Source organism: Sarcophilus harrisii, chromosome 5 (genome assembly GCF_902635505.1).
Source record: "Sarcophilus harrisii chromosome 5, mSarHar1.11, whole genome shotgun sequence".
Lineage (NCBI taxonomy): Eukaryota > Metazoa > Chordata > Mammalia > Dasyuromorphia > Dasyuridae > Sarcophilus > Sarcophilus harrisii.
The window spans coordinates 203,062,483-203,086,890 of NC_045430.1; positions in this window are offsets into that span (position 1 = coordinate 203,062,483).

Sequence of the window (24,408 nt, forward strand, 5' to 3'; positions counted from 1 at the left end):
TGAATTTATTTTATTGTATCTTGATTTCTCATAAAGTTATTAGCCTTCATTTACTCAGTTCTAATTTTTAAGGAATTATTTTCCTCAGAGAGGTTTTGTACCTCTTTTCCCATCTGGTCAATTTTGCTTTTGAAGGCATTCTTCTCCTCATTAGCTTTTTGTATTTCCTTTTGCATCACTCTAATTTCTCTTCCCAATTTTTCCTATCCCTCTTACTTGATTTTCAAAATTCCCTTTTGAGCTCTTCCATGGCTTGAGATCAATTCTTATTTTTCTTAGAGACTTTGGATATATGAGCTTTGACTTTGTTATCATCTTCTGAATGTGTATTTTGGTCTTTCTTGTCACCATAGTAACTTTCTATGATCAGAATCTTTTTTTTTTTTTTCTGTTATTTGCTCATTTCCCCAACCTATCCCCTTTTAATTCTTTGTAAAAAGTAGGGGTTTATTTCCAGAGTGAATGGTGAAATGTCCCAAGCTTCAGGGGTTTTACACAGATGTTTTCAGGGGTCCTTCTAGGGATCTGTCCTGTGAGCCAGCACTGCTACTCCAGATCTGAGTATGGGCAAAACTAACAGGATCTTGCCACCTTGCCAGCAAAGAAACCCCCTGAATCCCCCTCTGACCAGCTGGTCTGACCTACTACAGGTATACTGAGATCTCTGGAAGTCACTGCTCTCTCTACCTGGGTGGCTATTGCTGACCCTGTCACTACAGCCACCACTGTTGATTCAGTGGCTCCCAAGGTCTGATCGGCTGGGGAACCCCTCACACCCTAGTATGCCCTAGCTCTCCTGTTGATTTCTTTACCCCCACCCACCCACTGCCACTGATTTAGAGGCTCCACATCCTCTTCCTGGTTTCATGGGGTGTGGACTGTGGTAGCCTGGCCTACATGGGGATCGTGCCCTGATGCAACATATTCCTCCTGCTGATCTTCCAAGCCATCTTTGGCTAGAAAAAATTTCCCCTCTGTTATTTTTGTGGGTTCTGACATGCTAAAATTCATTTAGAGTCATTACTAAAAGACAGTTGGAGAGGTCTGGGGGTGAATTTAGCTGAGTCCCTACCTTTACTATGCCATATTGCCTCTGCTTCCCCATGTGGGATTTTATTTTTTAAGATTTTAAAAGAAATAAGCTGTGCAGAAATTCTTTATATGCTGTAAAACATTACACAGATATAGGGGATTATGATTATTTTGGCATAGAAGATACATATACTTTTAAGGATTTTATTGCATGTAGATGCTAAAAACAAAGTTAATTGTGAAGTCATAATATCTTTAGATCATTTATAAATCTAAGGTTCCTTCTAGTTCTAAATCTAAGATCCTATAATTTTTTTTTTTTCTCGAGGGCATCCATCTTTCAGCAGGGGGTGCCCTAGTACTTCTAGATTCGTGAGAGATCATAGGATAACTTTACTAGACAAAATGTGTATTATCTGGCTAATGTACAGCATTAACCTGAAGACCTGGCTAACATTCATTGTAAGATGAATTGTTACCCATTTGAGGTAGCATTGCACTTTTAAATTTCTGGTTGTAGTTCTGAAGATTGACTTGGTAAATTAAACTTCCCATTTGTGAAAAGGTGGGATAGAATATTCTGGTATTCAGCTTTACATTGATTGAATCTTGAACATTAACTTGTCCCTGAGGCTAACGTTGGACATTACTTTGTTGAACATTAGCCAGAACTTAGGCATCTCCTAGGATTCTCATTGAAATCTTCCCTTTAATTGCCTCATTGTTATCAGGAAATGTTTAACATGTTGGGGAGATGTGAGATGAACCTCAGTGTATTCTGTAGTGTAAACTGAAATCTATATCACCTTGTGGAAGATAGGCTATTGCTTGCTAATGTTGGAGCTCTCTAGGAAATTAAAGTCTAAAACCTCTTTTTTTTTTTTTTTTTTTTTTTGGGTTTCCTTATCTAGGGGAGGAAATATTTCCATATGTGTAATCTAAATTTCCACATCCATGTAAATGTAAACTCAATTTTGTCTTTTATTTTTGAACAATGAAAATTTTGACTCGGGTGTCCTGGTTGAACTGCTTATGCTTCAAAAATGTTCGGAGGATCATTGGAATAGATTATTTAAGGGTTAGAAAACATCATTTTAGCTTTGGAAGTTAATTTGGTTTATAAACTCCCTGAGTTAGAAGCCAAAGCTCTATAATATGTGAAGTCTACGTGTGCCTGTTACAGATGATGAATCATTTTTCCAAATGAATTTGTTGGAGTCATAAAATCATAGAATGTTAGGATCAGAGAGTACATCTTAAAATACCTTATTGCTCTTTTTTTTTCTTCAGGGAAATATGAGACTGCTAGAAAGAGTAGCTCAGTTCTCAGTGAACATATGGGAAAGATACTTGTGCATCAATAGAAAGTCAGTATCATGTAATGGGTTGACCACTGGCCTAGGATTAAGAAGACATATTCAAACCCTGCTGTTGCCATTGATTATCTGTATAATCTTGGTCAAGTCACTTTAATATCAACAACATCATCAAGAAAAAATCAATAGTTCACAATGATAATGGTCCTTTAAGGTTTGCTGATTACTTTCCCTATTTGAATTTCAGTTTTCCCATCTTAAAAATGAGGATAATAATATTTATATCCCATTTCACACAACATTGACATGAAGACTGAAGGACATCATGAGACGCTTTGTAAGTATAAAATGATAAATCTTTTCTTATCCCCTCAGCTCAGTACTATTGCCTGCCTCACAATTGCCCTGCATTTATTTTGCATATATCTTGTATGCAGTTTATACATGTACATGTACTCTCTCCCTGTTCTGTTTCTTATCACCTCAGAGACCGCAGGCTTTTTTGTGCTTTTCAGAACATTAGCTAGCTCATCTGATAAAATTAAGTTTCTGATAAAGTATACTGCATTGTAATGGAAAGGTTGGTGGGCAGGGATTCAGGAAACCCAAGATCCAGTCCCAATTGCTTTATTAACTAGCTATGTGATTTGGGCTAAGTTGTTTTGTATTTCTGGGCCTTAGTTTCTGTGGCTGTAATAAAAAAAAAAAAAAAGGACATTGGAAGGTTGTTGTCTTTTAGCTTTATGAGGCTATGATTTCTACAATTCATAAAGGTCAAGAGTGGGCTGTGATAGAGAGCAGGAGACAGACAAAATCGCTGTAATTCTCATTTGGGGACCAGGAGTTGCATTTTGTCGTGGAATGAATGAAAAACTGTTGCTGAGTTTCTGCCTACATCTGGGGATGGCCCAGCATCACTATAGAGCACGTATGATGTCCTTGGCTCAGTGCCCAGGATCCTTAGGAGGTGTTGGCATAGAATTAACTCCAGGGCACATACTCTATGGAGGGAAGGGTCGTTATAGCAGTTAAGGCGTCCCTTGGGACAGAGGCTAAGGGAAGAATGTACTAAAAATGATTCGTGGAGTTGTCTGTCTTGCAGAGTATATGTAGGTTGATCAGACTTTCAGGTATGGTTTCTGTAAGGATGCTGGTGAGCAAATGTATTTATATATAAAACATATACAAATACATTTGTGTGTATATGTATATACATACATGACATGTGTATACACACATTATATATATAAACAATACGTATATACACACATTCAACTGAACTTGGATTAGAGGACCTGGGTTCAAATTCAAATTGCTAGCAATATTATCATTTCACTTTTCTGGACTCATTTATTAAAGGAGGAGATTTGAATAAGAAGGTATTTTAAGATTGATCCCAACCCTGAATGTATACATAAAGGTAACTAGACTGTACAGAGAATAATGCCCTAATCCTAGATTGAGGAAGACTTTAGTAATATGCAACTTCAGTCATTAACTTGTTGTGTGACTCTGGGCAAGTCACATAACCATTGTCTGCTTCAGTTTCCTCATCTGTAAAGTGGGTGTAACAATAGTACCTTCCTTTCAGTGGTGATGTGCAAATAAAGTGAGTTAATATTCGTAAAGCTCTTCATAAACTTTGAAACATTTTATACTAATTATTACTATTATCATTATTATCATTTTAGCCATGATTGACAGTGGAACATGAAAGGGAATTTATGCTATCATTTTCCATCTTTGGATATTCATTGCTGCCATATTCATCTCATTTCTTCTTGTTTTTTTTGGTGTACTAACCAGTGGCCTCAAATGCTGGCTCTGCTCAGAGGGCTTACTATATTTTTTTTTTTTTAGCTCTTTTGATTCAATGAGAGACATTGAAAGAAACTCCTGAAGACAGATGAGAACCTGTTCGCTCTTTTGCCACTCCCTGGTAATCTTGCCTTTTTTATTTTTATTTTCTTTTGCTCCATCTCTCACTCTCCTTTCCCACTTGTTCCCTTGATAGTTTTTCCATCTACCAAAAGCTTTTTGGTATCAGTCAAAATATTGGCCCTGGAAACGTGTGAGAAGGGCTGATTTCAGAGTCAGTAAATCTGTGACCAAATCTTTATTGTTCACTTCTTTTTCAGTTCTGTCTGACTTTTTGTGACCCCATTTCGAGTTTTCTTGGCAAAGATACTGGAGTGGTTTGCCATTTCTTTCTCCAGCTCATTTTACAAATGGGCAAACTGAGGCAAAAAAGGTTAAATAACTGCCCAAGATTATATAGCTAGTAAATGCCTGAGGCCAGCTTTGAACTCAGGAAGATAAGTCTTCCTTCTCTAGACTCAGGGCTCTGTGTGCTATAGTGCCACCTAGTTCAGTGACCTCGGTCAAGTAAATCTTACATTTTTGGGGACCTAGGATGCTTACCTGTACATTGAGAGGGATGGATTAGATGGTCCCTGAGTAGCTTTCAACTCAATCTTTGAAGTATCTCTGTAAATAGTTACAGAGCATGTAAACATAGAAGTACCTAGAATGGAGGTAGGTTCTAGCTGGTATCCAAGTTTCCTCAAATGAAATTTGAGCCCCAAATTTCCAAATGTGATATGGACTTGGCCAGAGTTATACTTCTGTGCACCAGTCCTTATGATAAAGAGATTTGATCAATGTGGTATTTATAAATGAGATAGAAAAACTTCAGTTAAATAGGGAGTGCTTGCTAATTATTAGCATAATGTGAAAAATAAATGGGGCTTGTTAACTTTGGGGCTATTAGGATGTTATCTTATTTTAAATCCATTTTATCAAATGATTAAGTAACTATTGAATGGATGACATGCCCAAGAGGGTCTTGATTTTTATGTGCTGTTTTTTCTATATATGAGCCCATAGAGTTTTTACGGTGTATAGGCAGAAAGAAGTATGTACCAGGCTATTTTTCCTCATTTCATAGCTAAGTTCAAAGACAATCAATTGTAAGAAGGCCACTGTGAAGGCAGTATCTTGTTATAAATAATTTACCCATTCTTAATTAAAAACTCTAACTGAAATGCCATCGGGTTTATTTTTATGTTGTTATTGTTTGCAAAATTTCAGAAGATTTTGATTATTCTATTATCTCTTATCTGGAAAAATAATTTATTCAGCTCTGCTCTTAGGATTCTTGGCTTTTATGGAAGCATAACTATTTTTGATAAATTAAAACATTTTTTACTTATAGATTGAAAATATTTATTTCAAACCTTAAGGAACCATAGAACATTTTCTTTTAGATCCATGACCACTCAGAAGAGCTACATCTAGCCATCCACAAAGAAAGCACCAAATGGATGAAGCATATCAATTACTCAGACTACAAAATGCATTTGGCTGGGCAGCCAATCGATTAGTTCATCAGTGCATATACCTTAAACATTGTAAAGGACAATAAGCTGGACCCAGAATTGAATAGAGAAGGTGACCAGTGGATTGCATTTGGGAAATGGTGCTGTGCTTTCAATGTCCCAAGCTACTCTATATATACTCCTTTAAAACTATTTCTTCTTTAAGTGTAATTCTCCCAAATGATGCAACATAACTGTGAATCATGGAATGCCATGATCTCCAGAGAAACACAGTTTTGAATGACTTAAAGGGCTATGGAGACATACATGGTATATATACATAATTACATAAATTGCAGCATTATTAAGGGTAACTGTCATGCAAAAAGTAGAGTAAGTGATACTTTAAAAGATAAGCATAAATAAATAATTTTGATTATATTGCATTAAAAAGTTTTTTGTACAAACAAATCCAATGCAGACAAGATTAGAAGGGAAGCAGAAAACTGGGAAAAAGTTTTTACATCCAAGGGTTCTAATAAAGGCCTCATTTCTAAAATATGTAGCGATTTGACTCAAATTTATAAGAATACAAGCTATTCTCTAGTTGATAAATAGACAAAGGATATGAACAATTTTCAGATGAAGAAATTAAAACGATGTCTGTATGAAAAAATACTTTAAACTACTGTTGATTAGAGAAATGCTAATTAAGACAACTTTGAGATACCACCTCACACCTTTCAGATTAGCTAAGATGACAGGAAAACATAATGATAAATGTTGGAGGAGATGTGGGAAAACTGGGGCACTAATACATTGTTGGTGGAATTGTGAAATAATACAGTCATTCTGGAGAACAATATGGAACTATGCCCAAAGGGCAATCAAACTGTGTATACCCTTTGGTTCAGCAGTATCTCTACTGGGTCTGTATTCCAAAGAGATCATAAAAAATGGGAAAGGACCACACGTGCAAAAATGTTTGTGGCAGCCCTTTTTGTAGTGGCAAGGAACTGGAACATTAAATGGATGCCCATCAGTTGGAGAATGGTTAAATAAGTTAAGGTATATAAATATTATGGAACATTATTGTTCTGTAAGAAATGACCAGCAGGATGATTTCAGAGAGGCTTGGAGAGACTTACATGAACTGATGCTGAATGAACCAGGAGATCATTGTACACAGCAACAACAAGACTATATGATGATCAATTTTGATGGATGTGGCCATCTCCAGCAATTCTGACAGATGTGGTCCTTTTCAACAGTGTAATGATTCAGGCCAATTCCAATGGACTTGTGAGGGAGAGAGCCATCTACCACCAGAGAGAGGACTGTGGGAACTGAGTATAGATCACAACATAGCATGTTTACCTCTTTGTTGTTGTTTGCTTGCATTTTGTTTTCTTTCTCATTTTCTTTTCCTTTTTGATCTGATTTTTCTTGTGTAGTGTGATAAATGTAGAAATATGTATAGAAGAATTACATATGTTTAACCTAAATTGGATTACTTGCAGTCTAGGGAAGAGAGGAGGAAAAAATTTGGAACACAAGTTTTCGCAAGGGTGAATGCTGAAAACTATCTTTGCATATGTTTTGAAAAAAAGCAAGCTATTATTTAAAAAAAAAGATATGCATTTTTGGTGCAGCTAGCTGACCCAGTAGATAAAACACCAGCTCTGGAGTTAGAAGTACCTGCATTCAAATCTGGCCTCAGACATTTACTAGTTATATGACCCTGGGCAAACTACTTAATCCCTATTGCCTGTAGTAAAAGATATACATTTTAATTATTATAATAACTCTATAGTGTTATATTTAATATTAATACAATAAGATGATATATAATATTTATGAATTTCAAAGAACTTTTCTTATAGTAATCTTGGGAGGGACTTAATGCTAAATATTACGAATCTCACTTTACTAATGAGGAAACTGAGGTTTGGGTTCAGAGGAATTTCTTGCTTTTATATAGCTGAATAAGTTTAAGAGGTTGGATTTGAACTCACTTTCTTTCTGATTTCGAGTCTATAATTCTTTACATTATAGCATAGTGATGGGAAAATGGTTCCTTATTTTTTGACGGTGAAGGGTGGCTACACATAATACCCATGAGACTCTAAAAGTCTAAAGGAAATCCTACAGCACATTAGATTATATGTGACGTATTTATAGAAGTATGTGGATAAGAGAAGCACAGGAGAAGGCTATTTCTAAATTGTAATCTGTATGGTGGAAGGAATATTCTTCGTTGCTTTATTAAAGGTATTAATTAAGTTCCAATTACTATTTAACATGGAGACTTAGATCCGGTCTCATATTCCTCAGTGTTGATTTAGTCTTACAATTCAAATCGGAAAGGGAAAAGGGGAGGAAGGAAGAAAATGTAGATCCCCAAAAGAAAAGGCAAAAAAAAAAAAAATCTATATTGGATAGTATATAGGGCTATCTTGCCAGCACCATTGTCACATTGTGCCTTGTTCTTTTGATACCATATCTTGGTTTGCCATCAATTCATAGTATCATCTTTTATTTTTCTACCCATTGTTCCTAAACTTACAGAAAGAGTAGTATATATTTAATGCTACTTCCTCAGCAGCTAGTATTTCCTCAAGCATGTGAGTGTTGAAGCTGCTTTCTTTAAAGTCACCAATTACTTTTTAATTGCCAAATTCAGTGACCTTTTCCCAATTTGTCTTCTTTGGCCTTTTTTATAGGACTTGTCATTTGAACTTTAATTAGGTCTTGAATCTTAGATTCCATGACTCTCTCCTCTAATCCTCTTTCAGCTTATCTGACTAATAATACTTCCTTGTCTCTTTCACTGATTCACTCTACTCTTTCCCTTCCCTCTCTTCCTTCCACCCCACCACTAAGTACAGGCTAACTTTAAGGTTGTGCCTTTTAGTTTCTCCTCTTTCTCTTTACACTTTCCTTTGGTGATCTCAGCCATTCATTAATATCTTTATCAACTTGGCTCTTTTGATTAGTTAAAAACTGGATCAGACCAATTCTTAGACATGCAGTTTGGGCAACTTACTTCTTGAAGAGAGTATATGTGATTAAATGGGTAGATGGCTTATAAACAATTTATAAGCCGCCAACTCCTTTCATTTCTTAATATTGTGCTGTATTTTCAAACATATGTTTGCCTTCCCACCTTTGTATTAAAAGTTATATTGACTTTACTGGATCTAAATGAGTTCTTCATAGCATTTGCCACCTCTTCATCCCTTCAAACAGAAGTTAATGCATAAGATAAAGTTATCTTCATAGAAATATTTTAAAAAGTAGTTTGCTATTAGCATTTCAAGGCAAAATGACAAGTACATCATGAAATGTCATTTCTTGTTGCTCTTGGGTAAATGAATTCAAATTGGCCAACTTCTTTGTCTCTCAAAGGAGAAAATAGTTGCATTTAGCTATATCTTTCTTATCTTCTTGTTTCATTGAAAGTAAAACTGTCAATATTGTTCTAGTTAAGTTCTTTAAGTAACACTATTGTTTTTTGGAGAAAAATTTCACTTTTAGGGGACCAACAGTTCTCTTAATTATTATAGATAGTATTAAAACATGTGATTGTTAGAGCTCTTTTCTGACATTTCACTACTGTCACTGTGGAAACAGATGGGGTACACATGGCATTGAAGGCTTTTCTTTTCCTTTTTTTCATGTGTTTAGATAGTTAAAGACTTCATCATCTAGTGACCTACTTCTCCTTCCTTAGGCAAATTCTTTTTCAAAACCCAAACAGAGATTACCAGTGGGACTATACTTAACTCTTTCCAACACAGTTTAATGTTTCAGAGCTTGGATCTGTTAACATAGCTTTCATTAATTCAGGGTTACATTTCTACTTTGCCTAGCTATTTTGATGTTTGTTGTTCAGTTGTTTTTTAGTTGTGTCCAAATTGACAAAGATACTGGAAGAGTTTGCTATTTCCTCCTCCAGCTCAATTTACAGATGAGGAAACTGAGGCAAACAGGTTAAGTAACTTGCCCAGGGTCACACAGCTAGTAATTGTCTTTTGTAAAAACTTTACATTGGTACCTATTAAATTTCATTTAATTAGATTTGATCCAATGTTTTAGACTATTGAGAAAACCTTTGGGATTTTAGTTGTGTCATTTAACATGTTAACCAGTTCTTTTAGCTTTGAGTTATCTGAACATTTGATAAACATGCCTTCTATGCCTTTAGCTAAAAATGTGAAATACAAGTGTTTGCTTGTCTCCCTAAGACACATAGCTGAGATGTGATAGCTAGACTCCCCAGTCTTACATACCTAGTACCCTCTACACTTTCTAGGGTTTCATGTGATAATAAATGATATTGCTAGAAGAAAACTAAAACAAATGCTAACTAATATTCTTGGCTAAGACCTTGAAGATCTTAGAGGAAGAGCTGGTGTTTTCATCAGTGTTGTTGATTGAAGGTAGAGTATTCAAAAAAATAAATATCTTGCTGTCCTAGGGAAGGCAGATTTGGAAGGGGAATACCTGTTTAAGAATAGTATCTTGAAACAGCATTTGGATTTCTAGATCATAATTGAAAAGAATGGAATGATAGAAGGAAGAATGATGAGGAGCTCAAGAAAATGATCCCAAATCTGGCATGGAGGAGGAATAAAGTAATAGTTAAAGACTTCCAATATCAAGCCGTCTGGTACAACTGTCTTCATGCCAAAAGTAGCATACTTATTAAATTCTTGATTTACCTTAATGATAATTTCATTCTTCAGAAGCTGAAGGCACAGCAAATTGTTTCTAGTATCTGATTTTGACCATTATTGAGGAGTTAACTGTTAGAGTAAAGGTGATAAGAACTTTGAGGAAAGTAATCATTTATTTTTGGAATTTATGAAAAATAAAGGAATAAAAGCAAAATTAGTTTATTGTACATTCTAGATTTTAGCAAAGCAGATTTTGAATCAAAAGATTCAGAGAAAGACTAGGTTAGATTCCATGGCCTGCAATTCTAAGGGAGTAGTTGTTTCCTCCAAAGCTTGTAAATTTCTTAAGAATTAAATTCCAAAGACAGGAATAGAAATTATTTTGATGAAGAGCAAAAGTAGAAAGTGTTTAAGAAATGTATGTGGATATATGGAAAACTTTTATTAATTTAAATAAAAAAGACCTACATAGAAGATGGAAATAAATTTTAGTTATGTATCATGAATGCAAAATGATTGGCATGGTTCTATAACACAGTGTGAAGAGAGCTAAGGCTTTTCTGAATAAACGTACTGACATTGTTAGTAAATTTTAACAAGTACAAAAAGGATGCTTTTGGGGCAAAGCAAAGATCAAAGAAGACATAGGACATTAATAAATAATGGAAAGAAAACCAAACTATCTTACCATTATTTAGCTTTCTCTTTTTTAAAGATAGTGGTCTTTAGACAGGGGAGGATAACCCAAAAATGGTTAACAGGGAGTTAAAATTGAAGATAAAGAGGTGGTAAGAAAACACTGAACTGTATTCAATTAATTTAGATCATCAGGCCACGCCTAGAATATTGCAAAAAAGGAAAGGTGACATAGAGTAGTCATTGCTGTTCATTTTTGGAAGAGGATGAAGAAGAGCACATGCCATAGTCCTCTAGGAGGGAAAAGTGGTTTAATAAAGAGGATATAGTGGAGTCTGCAATTCCTGAGCTTGGCATTTCAAAATAAAGTTCTAGAATGTGTTACCAAAGGGTTGGTTTATGAATTTTATAAAGAGAAGCACTGATAACTGAGATGCAATGTGACTTTATCAAGAACAGATGATGACAGACTACCTGTATTCCCTTTTAGACAGCATGACTAAATTGGCAAAACAAGTGAATGCTATACACATAAGATCTCAGTTTTTAGCAATGCATTTGACAAAGATTTTCTTGGGAGAGAAATTATGAGTTAGAGCAGAGGTGTCATATATACAGTAGATGAACTAGATTAAAACCTAATTGGTAAATATTTAACAAAGTAAAACACAGATATCTTTATATTTTAAAAGTAAACCAATACTCATTCTGCCTACATGGATTCTTGGGTACACAATAGTAGGCTCTGACTCTGTTTTGAGTTTGACATCACTGGATTAGAAGTTGGCTCAGTTATAGTCAAGTGGATTCTAAATCCAGATAATCACCAGCCTCAAGTAATGATTAGTGAGATAATATTGACTTGGAAAGGGATATTTTATTTCATGTTGTTCCCTATTTGGCCCATATTAGGAAGAGTGGTGAAAGTTTTAACAATTCTAGAGAGGAATAATTATAATTCTAGAAGCTTCATTGAAGAAATCAATTGATAAGAATTTAATAAGTTCTTACAATGTGCCAGTTACTATCCTAAGTGCTAGAACTACAAAGACAAAAATGAAAGAGTTGCTACCCTCAAAGACATTGCCTTCTAACTGAAGGTGTTTATTTTGGAAATAAAAAAATTTTAAAGAGGACATGATAATTTTGTGTCTTCAAGTATTTAAAGGGTTATATGGGGAAGGGGGAGAGAACTTAGCTGTTTCCTTTTTGACTCCAGAAATCATAAATAGGAGAAGGGGTAGAAGTTTCAGAGAAGCCAATAGCAGCTTGAAGAGAAGAAATTATTTCTCCATTTCTCCCCCCCTCCAATTTTTCTCCCTTCTTCCCTTGACTCTCCCTTCCCCAAGACAGCAATCAATTTGATAAAAATTAAATATGTACACATGTTTAAAAGAATTTTAAACATATTTCCATATTTGTCATGCTGTGCAAGAAACATCAGACCAAAAGGGAAAAAACTGTGAGAAACAAACAGACAAACAAACAAACAAACAAAAAACCCCAAAGGTGAAAATATTATGCTTCAATTCACTTTCAGTCTCCATAGTTCTCCCTTTGGATGCAGATTGCATTTTCTATCCCAAGTCTTTTGGAATTGCCTCAAGTCACTGCCTTGTTGAGAAGAGCCACTTCCATCAAAGTTGGTCAATACACAATCTTGTTGTTCCTATGTACAATGTTCTCCTGGTTCTGCTTACTTCATCATCTAGCATCAGTTCATATAAATCTTTCCAGGCTTTTCTGAAATCAATCTGTTCATCATTTCTTATAGAACAATAATATTTCATTACACTCATATACTATAAATTATTCAGCCATTCCCCAATTGATGGGTATCCACTCAATTTCAGTTCCTTGCTACTGCAAAAAAGCTGTTACAAACATTTTTTACAAGTAGTTTTTTCCATCTTTTATGATTTCTTTGGGATATAGACCCGGTAGAGACATTGCTGGGAGATCCTGATTTTATTAAAAAAAATAGTGGCATTATTTATAATGCCTTTTTTTCCCCTCTCTCCCACTTCTCCTTGTATTTAATATTGTAATGTTTGGAATTTCTCTAATTTGGTATTTGTTTCTAGAAAAGGTGAGTATGTCATTTAAAAAAATTGGATAGTTTCCCTTTGAACACAGTTTTGGGAATCCATAGAAAATTATTTAGAATCAATATAATAATTATTTTGCATCCTGAATCTTCTAGTAAATACAATTACAATTTCTTTTTATATTTGCAGAAACCATTTCAATGACTTGTTATGTTAGTAAATTAGTAAATATTTATTGTCTCTTATATGCCAGACACTAAGCATAGATACAAATACACACACACACACACACACACACACAGAGTCTCTGCCCTCTCCCAGTTTATAGTCCAGTGGAGAAAGACCAAACACAAAAAAGAAAATTGAAAAAGTTTGGGGGTGGTAGCTGACATAGAGAAGTCAGTTAGAGAAATCATTAGATAGTATAACCAGGAGAGAAATGAGATGTCTAGACTGAAGTCTCTCTCTAAGTGAAATTTGGAGTTTATGGTCCTACCTTCCAGTTAAAGAGACAGAGGGTGGTGACAAGGTAGAGTAGCAAGAAGGATGAGGTTATCCCAATAGCAAGCTTTCTGGCAACATAGTGGTCCTTTAGAAAAGTCCCAACGTAGTACAGCTGAGTGAGAAATAAGAACCTATTGTTCACCATGAAATTTTCCTATTTCTTTTGCTTACCCATAATTGAAAAATAAAATCATGTAAACAGAAGGAATGCAGAAAATGATTCTTATTTGTCAGAATAGTAACACTTTGGGTATATTCTTTGACTTTGTGAACATGTATTCTGGCCTTCAGTATCCTCATCTGTAAAATTGGTATAATATCTTTAATGCTTAATTGATAGGATTCTTATGTTTTAAATGAGATAATGTATGTAAAGCACTTGGAAAACTTTAAAGCATTATATAAATGTCAGTTATGATAATAATGATGACTATTATTATTATTGTTTTAAATTCCATTCAACTCTAAAATGTTATGAATTCTTTTTCTAGAGAGTTACTGATATCTTAGTGTGAATTAGAAGAACAGTGATTATTGTATCTATTACTTTTCTCATCCTCATATTACCTTTGATGATAGTTTCTTGAGCCTTTTTTTCCCCTGAAGTCCATTTTTTCTTGTGAAACAAAAATAAACTCACTCTTAAAAGTAAATTTGGTCAGTCATGTTTGCACAAGATTCTAAGTAGAGCTAACGTACTTGGAATAGATAGATCTAGAACTGGTAGGGATCTCAGAGATCAACTAGACTAGTGAGAATGCCCAGAAGTGAAATGACTTGCCTGATATCACTAAGTATTAAGTAGCATGAGTAGAATAAGTAGCATGATTTTGTACCTCTCTACCAGTTACAATGCTTAGGCAGCATTCATAACAAGTGAGAGTGGCTGAATCATCACCCTATCTGAAGCTAATTAGAATTGATTTCAGGATTTAGGCCTGGGATTAATCCAATCAGAAACTTCTCAGTGTCCGGAGTGCTAATACTTTAGGTTAAAAACCAGGATGCCCTTTAGCTCATGCCCAGCTCTCCCCCAGTGCGATTTGATTGATCATTTACCATTTTCCCACTATTGGTGCTCTCTGCACGTAAGTGACATTTCCTGGAATCAAACTCTTTAAAAGCTTAGAGAAGTGAGTGCCGGTTGTGATAGGTAGGTGATTTATTAAGATACTGGGTCATTTGGGGTTTTTTCGACTGTGGTACAGATGTGGCTTTGTGTCCCAGATGATGATAAATGATGCTTTCACAGTAACCTGATCTTTGCGAAGCCTTTGGGTTTGGTTAGCAGTGCTATTTCCCTAATCTAGAGTAGGCTCCCATAGCCAGTATTACAGCATGGACTGACAGATGCATTTTGAATATAGAGCTCTATGAGAGTGATTCAGTGCATCCTATCACTTTGGATTCAGTAGTAATAATAATGACAACAAAAATGACAGCTCATATCTAGATATCACTTTAAAGTTTGCCAAGTACTTTACATATATATATTCTCACATTTGATCCTCCCAACAAACCAATGAGATGGGTGCAGTTATTGTGATACTAGTTTTATAGAAGAAAAATCTTCCTCTCAGTTAGGTTAACTGTCTGGTAAGGAATAGTAATATCTCACATTGATTTAGCTCTTTAAAGTCTACAGAGTACTTTCCCTACCATATTAGGTTGAATAAGCATTATTACCTCCATTATTCAGATGAGAGAACTGAGGCTTAGAAAGTTTAAATGATTCATCAAGCATCATGCAGTTAACAAATGTGGAAAGTAAGATTTACATGAAGGACATATGACTTGAGTCTTTCTCTACTCTAAAGTCTGATTATGCCACTTCCCTGTCCCAAAACTGGTGTGGCTCCCTATCATTTCTAAGATCAAAGATAAGCTTCTCTATTTAAAATATAAAATCCTTCAGCACCTGGACCCAATCTAACTTTCCTACTTTAAAAATACATTATTTTTCTTTACTCATTCTGTAGCTTAGCTAAATTGAATACTCCCTCATACATTTTCCATATCTAGGCATTTACTAACAAAAATTTATTGTCTGGAATTTACTTACTTCAACTTCTTGAAATTCCTGATTTCTTTCTTTCTCCATTTGAGTTTGAGGTTTTTATGCCCAAATACATGATCAATTTTTTGTATAGGTTCTATGTATCACCAAGGAAAAAAATATCCCTTTCTGTCCCCATTCAATTTTCTCTAAATGTCTATCATATATAACTTTTCTAAAACTCTATTTACCTCCTTAACTTCTTTCTTATTTCATGGTTTCTTTCAATTTATCTCAAGTGCCATTTTTTGTATGAAAGTGTTGTTCCTAGTCCCTTTAGTTGCTAATGCCTCCCTGAGCTCTACACCCAGGTTACCTCATGTCTGTTTTACATAAATCTACATATATGCCTGTTGCTTTCTTTGCTTGTATTTTAAGTTCCTTGAAGGTGGGGGCAGTTTTATTTTCCAAGTGTCTAGAATAATTCCTGGCACACAGGAAATGTTTGTTGACTGATCCAAATCCAATTTTCCTTCCACACCGCCACTTTAGTTTTCTAAGAATAATCAAGCCATATTGGAATCTGAGACCAGGAAATAGTTATGTATACTGGTTCCTCTGTCTCTTGGTTGTAGCAAATCAACTTGTGTCAAGTTTGCTGCTTTGGAAAGGCCAGTTGGCTGGGATTTGGGAGAATAGGAGGTAAGAAGGAGCATGGCAGACATTGTTTTGTAATAAAAAGCAACTCATGTGGAGACATGTCAGTGGAGAAATAGAAAGTCATAAAGCTGGTAAGGTCAGTTAACTCAGAGACAGAACAAATGGCAGTCAATGATTATTGAGTCATTCAGTTGCTAGAATATTCAGCAACTTGGTAAGCCTGGGAGTAAGAGGTTGGTCACATCCCTTCATTTAATACAGCATAGTTGGATTGGATAATGTGTGAGGTGAGAAAAGTTACATCATATTCCTGACTCATTATATTTGGAGTTTACTAAAAGTCCCAGAATGTTTTCTTACAAAAATGTTCTTATTATAATGTGCATTTAAATTCCTATGTTCTCTCTCAGAGTATTTGTAGATGAAGCCTTATCTCACTCATTTTGGAATGGAAGTCTTGGTATTCTGATAAAAGGGATTGTGAACAAAATTATCATCAAGCATTTATTAAATGTGAAATGCTGAATTAGAAAGAAAAGTAAAGCCATAATCCCTCTCCTCAAGGAGCTCACATTTTAAAGAAGGAAAGCAATAAAAGACCAACTATGTAATATATCATAAAAAGTGTCTCAAAAGTCTTAGTGCAGTTTTTAGCCATTAATGCTTAATAGAATCTCTGCCATTAAGGAGGTTACTATGTGTTGGGAGAAACAATACATGAACTCAAGCAATAACTGAACTATTGCTAAAGATTGTTAATTGTTTTTCATTGTTTTCTATTCCTTCTCTGTCCCCATTATGGTCCATTCTCTACTCAGCTGCCAGAATGATCTTTTTATAGCACAAATTTGACCCCATTCACAATCTGGCTCCTTCTTATAATTTTAGTCTTCTTATACTTGATGCTCCTCTACATACTCCACCATTCAGCAACATTAGCTTTCTATTCTTTGCATGGGACACTGTCTCCTAATATTATGCCTTTTCATCAGATGTCTTCCATCCCAACAATCTTATCTTATCCCTCCTCATTTCCTCTGTGAACTGGCTTCTCTGACTCAGCTCCAATTCTATCTCCTACAAGAAATTTGCAAGAAATCCCCACCATCCCTTGCCCTGGTGCTTTTTCTCTGAGATTATCTCCAACTTACTAGATGATATAGATAAAATCTTTTTAAACTGTGGTTCTCAATGCCACGTAGGGTTGCATAACTGAATGTGAGGATTGCAAAATTATGATTTAAACCAGTAAAGTTTAGTTAATATACTTAATTTTTTTTTTTTTTACCATCTAGCTTTCCTTTGATAAATTTAGATTTTCCAATTTAGATTTCTATTTGGAATAGAATAGCAAACTAAAAAATGTGTTGTGGTTGAATGAAAAAGATTGGTGGATCTGGGTTTTTTCCTAGGCTCTGTTATCAATTAGCTGTATGATTCTGAATGACTTACTTGCCCTCTGGACTCAGGATTTTTATCTGTAAAATGAGAGAGAAAGCTCCTAACCTTTTTAATGCCATGGACCCTTCTGGCAGTTTGGTGAAGTCTTTCTCTGAATAAAATCTATAAATGCATAAAATAAAATATATAGGATTAAAAGGAAACCAATTATATGGAATACATGTATATGTGTGTGTATGTTATAAAGTTCATAATTGTCTCCATCAGGATTTTTCATTTTTTCATTTTTATTTGCTCTTTTTGTATGATCACAACAATTACATTCTCTATGCTAGAAAATTTGCATTTTAAAAATTCTGCATTTTTTTCCCTGAGGCAATTGGGGCTAAGTGATAATTTGCCCAGGATCATACAGTTATGCAGTGTTAAGTGTCTGAGACCAGGTTTGAACTGAGATCCTCCTGACTTCAGGGCTGCTGCTCTATTCACTGTGGCACCTACCTGCCTCAATTCTGCATTATTTCAGAGGCCTATTCAGATTTTTTTACATTCCCCCCAGGAGAAGCTCCTTGAGGGCTGAGACTTTATGACTGGTGTTATTATAGTCTTGAAACATAGTTGGATCCTAATTAATGCTGGCTGAATTTATTCAAATTGTTGACTCTAATGACTTTATAGTTAGACATTTGTAGAGTTTAAAGTTAGTTACATAGATTGGGGAAATCATCTGCATTGAGATAGAACCCATGGTGAATTTATTAGTAAGATAGTATAGAGCAACAAGACAAGGGGTATGAGGACTAAATCTTGGGGGTGTGAGGTGATGTGACTTGAGTGAAGGGTCACCAAAGGAGATTGAGAAGGAATAGGTAAATAAGAAGAGAGCTAGGAGAATAGCATTGCAGAAATCTAGAGAGGAAAGAGCATCTAAGAGGAGATGGTTAATAATAGCAGAAGCATTAAATTTGAGAAAAAGCTGGCAATTAGATCTTGGATAACTTTGGATATGGTAACTGCAATTAAATAATGAAGAGATACTGCATCATAGCTAGCAGAGATGACAATATCAAATGAGGATTTCTTAAGGATGAGGGGAAGCATAGGTATATTTCCAGGTAGCATGGAAGGAATCAGTAGGAAGGGATAAATTGCAGATTTAACAAAAATAATAGGGAGAAGAGGAAAGGCATTTTGCTTGAGCAATCTGGAGTAGATAGGATCAAGGATGCATAAATATGGGCTATACTTGGCAAGGAATAGGCTCATCTCTTCATCAGAGGACACAAGATAGTGGGAGAAGATATCTGAATGGATGTTTGAGATGAAGAACAGGAAAAGAGGAACTTTAGAGAATAGTCTCAACTTTTTTTTTAGTGAAGGTAAAATCCTTAGTTGAGCTCATGAAAAGACTGATTTCCATAAGTGGCTTACGGAGAGATAATTTTTGGAATAGCTGCTATTAAGAGTGGGTTAGCAAACAGAACAGAGAGGAATAAAATGCTTATCTTGTATCTGTGAGGGTTCAGTTAAGATTAGAAAACAAATTCGTACTCAAACTAAGGTTCAATTAAAGAATGTTTGGTCACAGGTCAGGATTAGTTAGAAGGGTGTCTGACTATACCTAAATATTTGCATTTTCTTATATCTTTATTTACAATTGATTTTTTTCAATATAGCATATTTTAATTCTTGTAACTAACTTTTAAAAAATAGGATTCTACTTTTATAGACAAATAAAGATTGAGGGGAAAGGGTAGTATTTTTTTTTTAAACTTAAAAAAGCATACCTATTTAAAACATAGGATTATTACCAAGATATCATGTGATTGCTACTTGCCTCTAATGGCAGAGAAAGAACCAAAAATTAAATAAATGGAGTTCAAAATTCTTGTTACACAAATTTAAAACTATATAATAATAGTATATAGCATTTTTATGATACTTTATGAAGCACGGGAATAATAAATTACAAGAAAATGATCCAAGTCCTAAAATGAAAAGAATTAATAAACCCTCAAATTCTTGACAAAGAGAGATAATTTTTACTATAACCCTTTTGTGTGTGTGTACATATTTTGTATAACCCCTATGTTTCTCTCCCACATATGATTACAATTTCTAGGTAGATCATTTAAATGTTCCTAAAATATCCAACCGACATGCTAAATTGGTGTGAACTTCTTTTCCTTTCAATACTTATCTTCTACTTCAGTAATATTGCAAAAAGAATATCAGGAAAAGGCACATTCAATATTGTATTTGACAGTCTATTGTCAATTTGGAGGCTTAACAGAGCTAGATGCCACCAATTGACCCGCCCCTAAATCTTGATTTGACATTTTCCCCTGCCTAGGCTCTTAAGTCTAAGCATTGTTATTTCTTGTGTTTGACCTTACCAGTGACTAAGGGAAATCATTTTAAATCAAAAAGGCAAGAGAGAGCTTTCTGAACCATAGTTTCACTCTCTCCTGGCCATCTATCTTCTTTTTCTTGCCCCAGCTCCTCTTGTTCTGCAGCTAATAACTTTTCATCTGAATGGAAGTCAGTTTTTTTCAGCTTCTTTGTATGGTTACCTATGGAGTCACTGTTCTGTAACAATGATAAAATGTCATAGGTGATCATTTCTATCACATATTGGATTTAAGATTGTTGGGACATTGCTATGATGCAGAGATCCTCCCCTTTCAAGTTCAAAACAAGTGAGACTGGTTCCCATGTAAGAATGCAGTTTGGCACAGTGAAAATTTTGGTGTGTCAGAAAAGTGTCATGCTTTTAAATTTCAAAATACAAAAATAGTTTTCAATCCTTGCATAACCTTGTGTTCCAAATTTTTCTCCTTCCCTCTCCTCCCCAACAGCAAATAATCCAATATATGTTAAACATATACAATTATTCTATACATATTTCCACATTTAACACAGCATAATTTTCTTAAATTGAGGAATAAAAGAAAAAAAATTTATCTCAAGACCTGTCTATGTGTGCAAGATCATTTGATAAGTGTTATGAGAAAGAACCCTTAGTTGGATTTATATCTTGTCTGTGGTACTTTTTATACTGAAAAGACTATGGACAAATTGGGGTGTTTCACATGGAATGGGTTCATATAATAAGACCATGAATTTGTATGATGACATGGTTCTCAAAATATGTTTTCACATGGTCTCTTTTGATTCTGTGAGATGGACTGGGAAATTATTCCATGGCAAACTGGAGATCAAAAGGATGAAATGACTCATTTAGGATCATATCTTAAATTGCTAGAACTAGAGAAGAACATTAAGTTTAATTCCCCTATTTTACAGATTATGGAAGTGACGTCTAAAGGGATGATGTGATTTATAAAATGTCTTGGAAATTAATAACTACTAGCCTTGAACAAAAACAAGGAAGATCTTTGAATCATAGACATAATTAGAACCCAGGGTCTTTGAATTCTAGTCTGGCACTTTTCCTCTTATGACACATATCATCCCTTGAGATATGCTTGAGCTTTCTTTGTTTAAAAAAAAAAAGCAACACTCTACTTATTCATGCTACTCCTCTTCCACTCTGAACAGTAAGAGAAACTGATCTCTCATTCTTTCTCCATTCTTCCATCTTCTCTGCAATCTTTCCCTTTCTGTTCCACTTCATTTATCCTTTGTCACTTCTCCCACAACTTTCCTTTACTACCATTTTATCCTCTCAACTTTTTCATTTCAATGATATCTTCTCTTTCTCTTGTTTTCTCTCTTTCTACCCTTTTGTCTTTTCCCTTTCCTTATCCTATTACCCGTCATCTTTTTGCCCTCAGCCCAGCATTTTTCTCTTCCTATTTATACAGTCTTAATTTCCCCTCTCCTCTTTTCTAATACTGGGGTAGTTAGTTTACTATTCAGCACATGTACTGCATTTCCCACTTATGTGCTTTTGAAGTGGCTCTCATCTTCTACATTTAGAAAGGGCTCCTTTACTTCCACTTTTTGGCATATTTGGTTGTCTTCATGATTCAGTTTAAGCATCATTTTCTACATGAAATCTTTCCTGATATCCTTAACCATTAGGGCACTCTCTCCAAAAGCTAAGTTGTATTTACTTTGTACTTCTCTTTTTTTTAATTACAAAGAATTTTTATTGTTCAGTCATGTTTGATCCCAGTCATGTTCATGACCTCATTTAAGATTTTCTAGAAAAAGATATTGGAGTGGCTTCGCATTTTTTCTCTCCAGCTCATTTTGCAGATTAGAAAATTGAAGCAAACAGGATTAAGTGACTAGTTCAGGGTCATACAGTGTCTGACGTCTGATTTGAACTTAGGAAGATAAGTTTTCCTGCCTTCAGTTCCAGTGTTCTATCTGTTACATAATCTAGTTGCCCATTCTAAAGAATACTAAGATCCAGTTTAATATTACTTCCTCTTAAGAGTCTTTCATTTTGGCCAAGTTGACCTACTTGCCTTATCTATGCTGCCACATGATATTGCACTTCTTATCTATATATCTGTGCATAGATTGTCCTCCACAGATGAGGTAGTTAGATGACAGGGCTGAACCCAGAAACAGGAAGACTTGAATTCAAATCCAACCTTAGAAGCTTACTAGTTTTGTGACCCTTATTCAAACTATCTCAGTTTCATCAACTATAAATGGAGGTAATAATAGCACTGACCTTTCAGAGTTGTTCTGGTCAAAGGAAATAGGATATTTTAAAGGAAAATTACATTTATTCCTATGCTCTCTAGTGTTTTTAAAGGAATGGGTGTTGGATTTTGTCAAATGCTTTTTCTGCATCTATTGAGATAATATGATTTCTGTTAGTTTGGTTATTGATATAGTCAATTATGCTAATAGTTTTCCTATACTGAACCAGTCCTGCATTCCTGTTATCAATCCTACTATTGATTATAATCTCTTTGCTAAAATTTTATTTAAGATTTTTGCATCAGGGGCATCTAGATGGTGTAGTAGATAGAGCATCAGCTCTAGTCAGAAGGACCTGAATTCAAATCTGGCCTCAGACACTTAACACTTCCTAGCTGTATGACCCTGGGCAAGTTATTTAATCCCAACTGCCTCAACAACAACAAAAAAAGATTTTTGCATTAATATTTATTAGGGAAATTGGTCTTTAATTTTCTTTCTTTGTTTTGACCTTACCTGGTTTAGGTATCAGCACCATATTTGTGTTATAAAAGGAATTTGGTAGAACTCTTTCTTTTCCTATTTTCCCAAATATTTTGCTGTTGGAATCCAGCTCCTGTAGTGATGAAGGATGTGACATACAGGGGCCAAGCAGAGAAGTCCTGGTTATGGACTCTTTGAAGTTTATTGATCAAAGACAAATATATATACCTCAAATGCTCATAGGTTTGATACAAAGTACACTCTTTTAAAATTCTTATAGCCTAACAAAATTCTACTATGATATAAATGATTAAATCCCTTAAGCCCCAGATCTCAATTACTTAGACAGAGATGTAAATAGTTGAGATATGCATCAGAGTAAAGTTTATTATACCAATATCTCATGTATCTTTCTCCCAAATACCTTTAGTCTCTTTGTGGACATTTTTTTCCTGTCCTAAATTCAAAGGTTTAACTTTTAATTCAAAGAGTAGTGTTTGCATTTTGTTTAGTTACTAGATTATTAATTTATTATACTGACAAGCAGTCTCTGCTATTTCAATAAGGGAGTTTTGGTGAGACAAGTTACTGTAAGATTTAAAACCTGAAATGGAGTCTTACCTCCTGGCCCTCTACAGTTTGCATTGTATTGGAATTAATTGTTCGTTAAATGTAGAATTCACATATAAATCCATCTAGCTTTGGAGATCTTTTTCTTAGGGAATTGATTAATAGCTTGTTCAATTTCTTTTTCTAAAATGGGACTATTTAAGTAATTTATTTCCTCCTCTGTTAATCTGAGCAATCTATATTTTTGAAGGATTCATCCATTTCACTTTATCAGATTTATTGGCATGCAGTGGGAAAAATAGCTCCTAATTATTGCTCTAATTTCTTTTTTTTTTTTTTTTTTTTTGGTGGAAAGTTCTCCCTTTTCATTTTCAATACTAACAATTTTATTTTCATTTTTCCTTTCCTAATCAAATTAACTAAAATTTATCGATTTTGTCGGTTTTTTCATAAAACCAACTTTTAGTTTTGTTTATTAGTTCAATAGTTTTCTTTCAGTTTTATAAGTCTTCCTTTTTATTTTCAGAATTTCAAATTTGGTATTTAATTGGAGATTTTTAATTTGTTCTTTTTCTTGCTTTTTTTAGTTGCATACCCAAATCATTAATCTCTTTCTCTATTTTATACAAGTAAACATATAAAGATATAAAACTTCCCCTAACAACTACTTTGGCTGTATCCCATAAATTTTGATATATAGTCTCATTATTATCATTTTCTTGGATGAAATTATCAATTGTGTCTATGATTTGTTGTTTCACCCACTCATTCTTCAGGATTAGATTATTTAGTTTCCAATTAATTTTTGGTCTATTTTCCTGGCTTTTTATTACATGTAATTTGTTTGCATCATGGTCTGAAAAAGATTCATTTACTATTTCTGCCTTTCTGCATTTGATTTTGAGGTTTTTATACCTTCATACATGATCAATTTTTGTGTAAGTTCCATGTACCACTGAAAAAAAAGTATATTCATTTCTATTTCCAATCAATTTTCCACAAAGGTCTATTATACCTGACTTTTCTAAAATTCTATTTACTTTCTTATATTCTTTTTTAAAAAAATTATTTTGTGGTTCAATTTATCTAGTACTGAGAAAGCAAGATTGTGATTCCCCACTAGTATAGTTTTACTGCTATTTC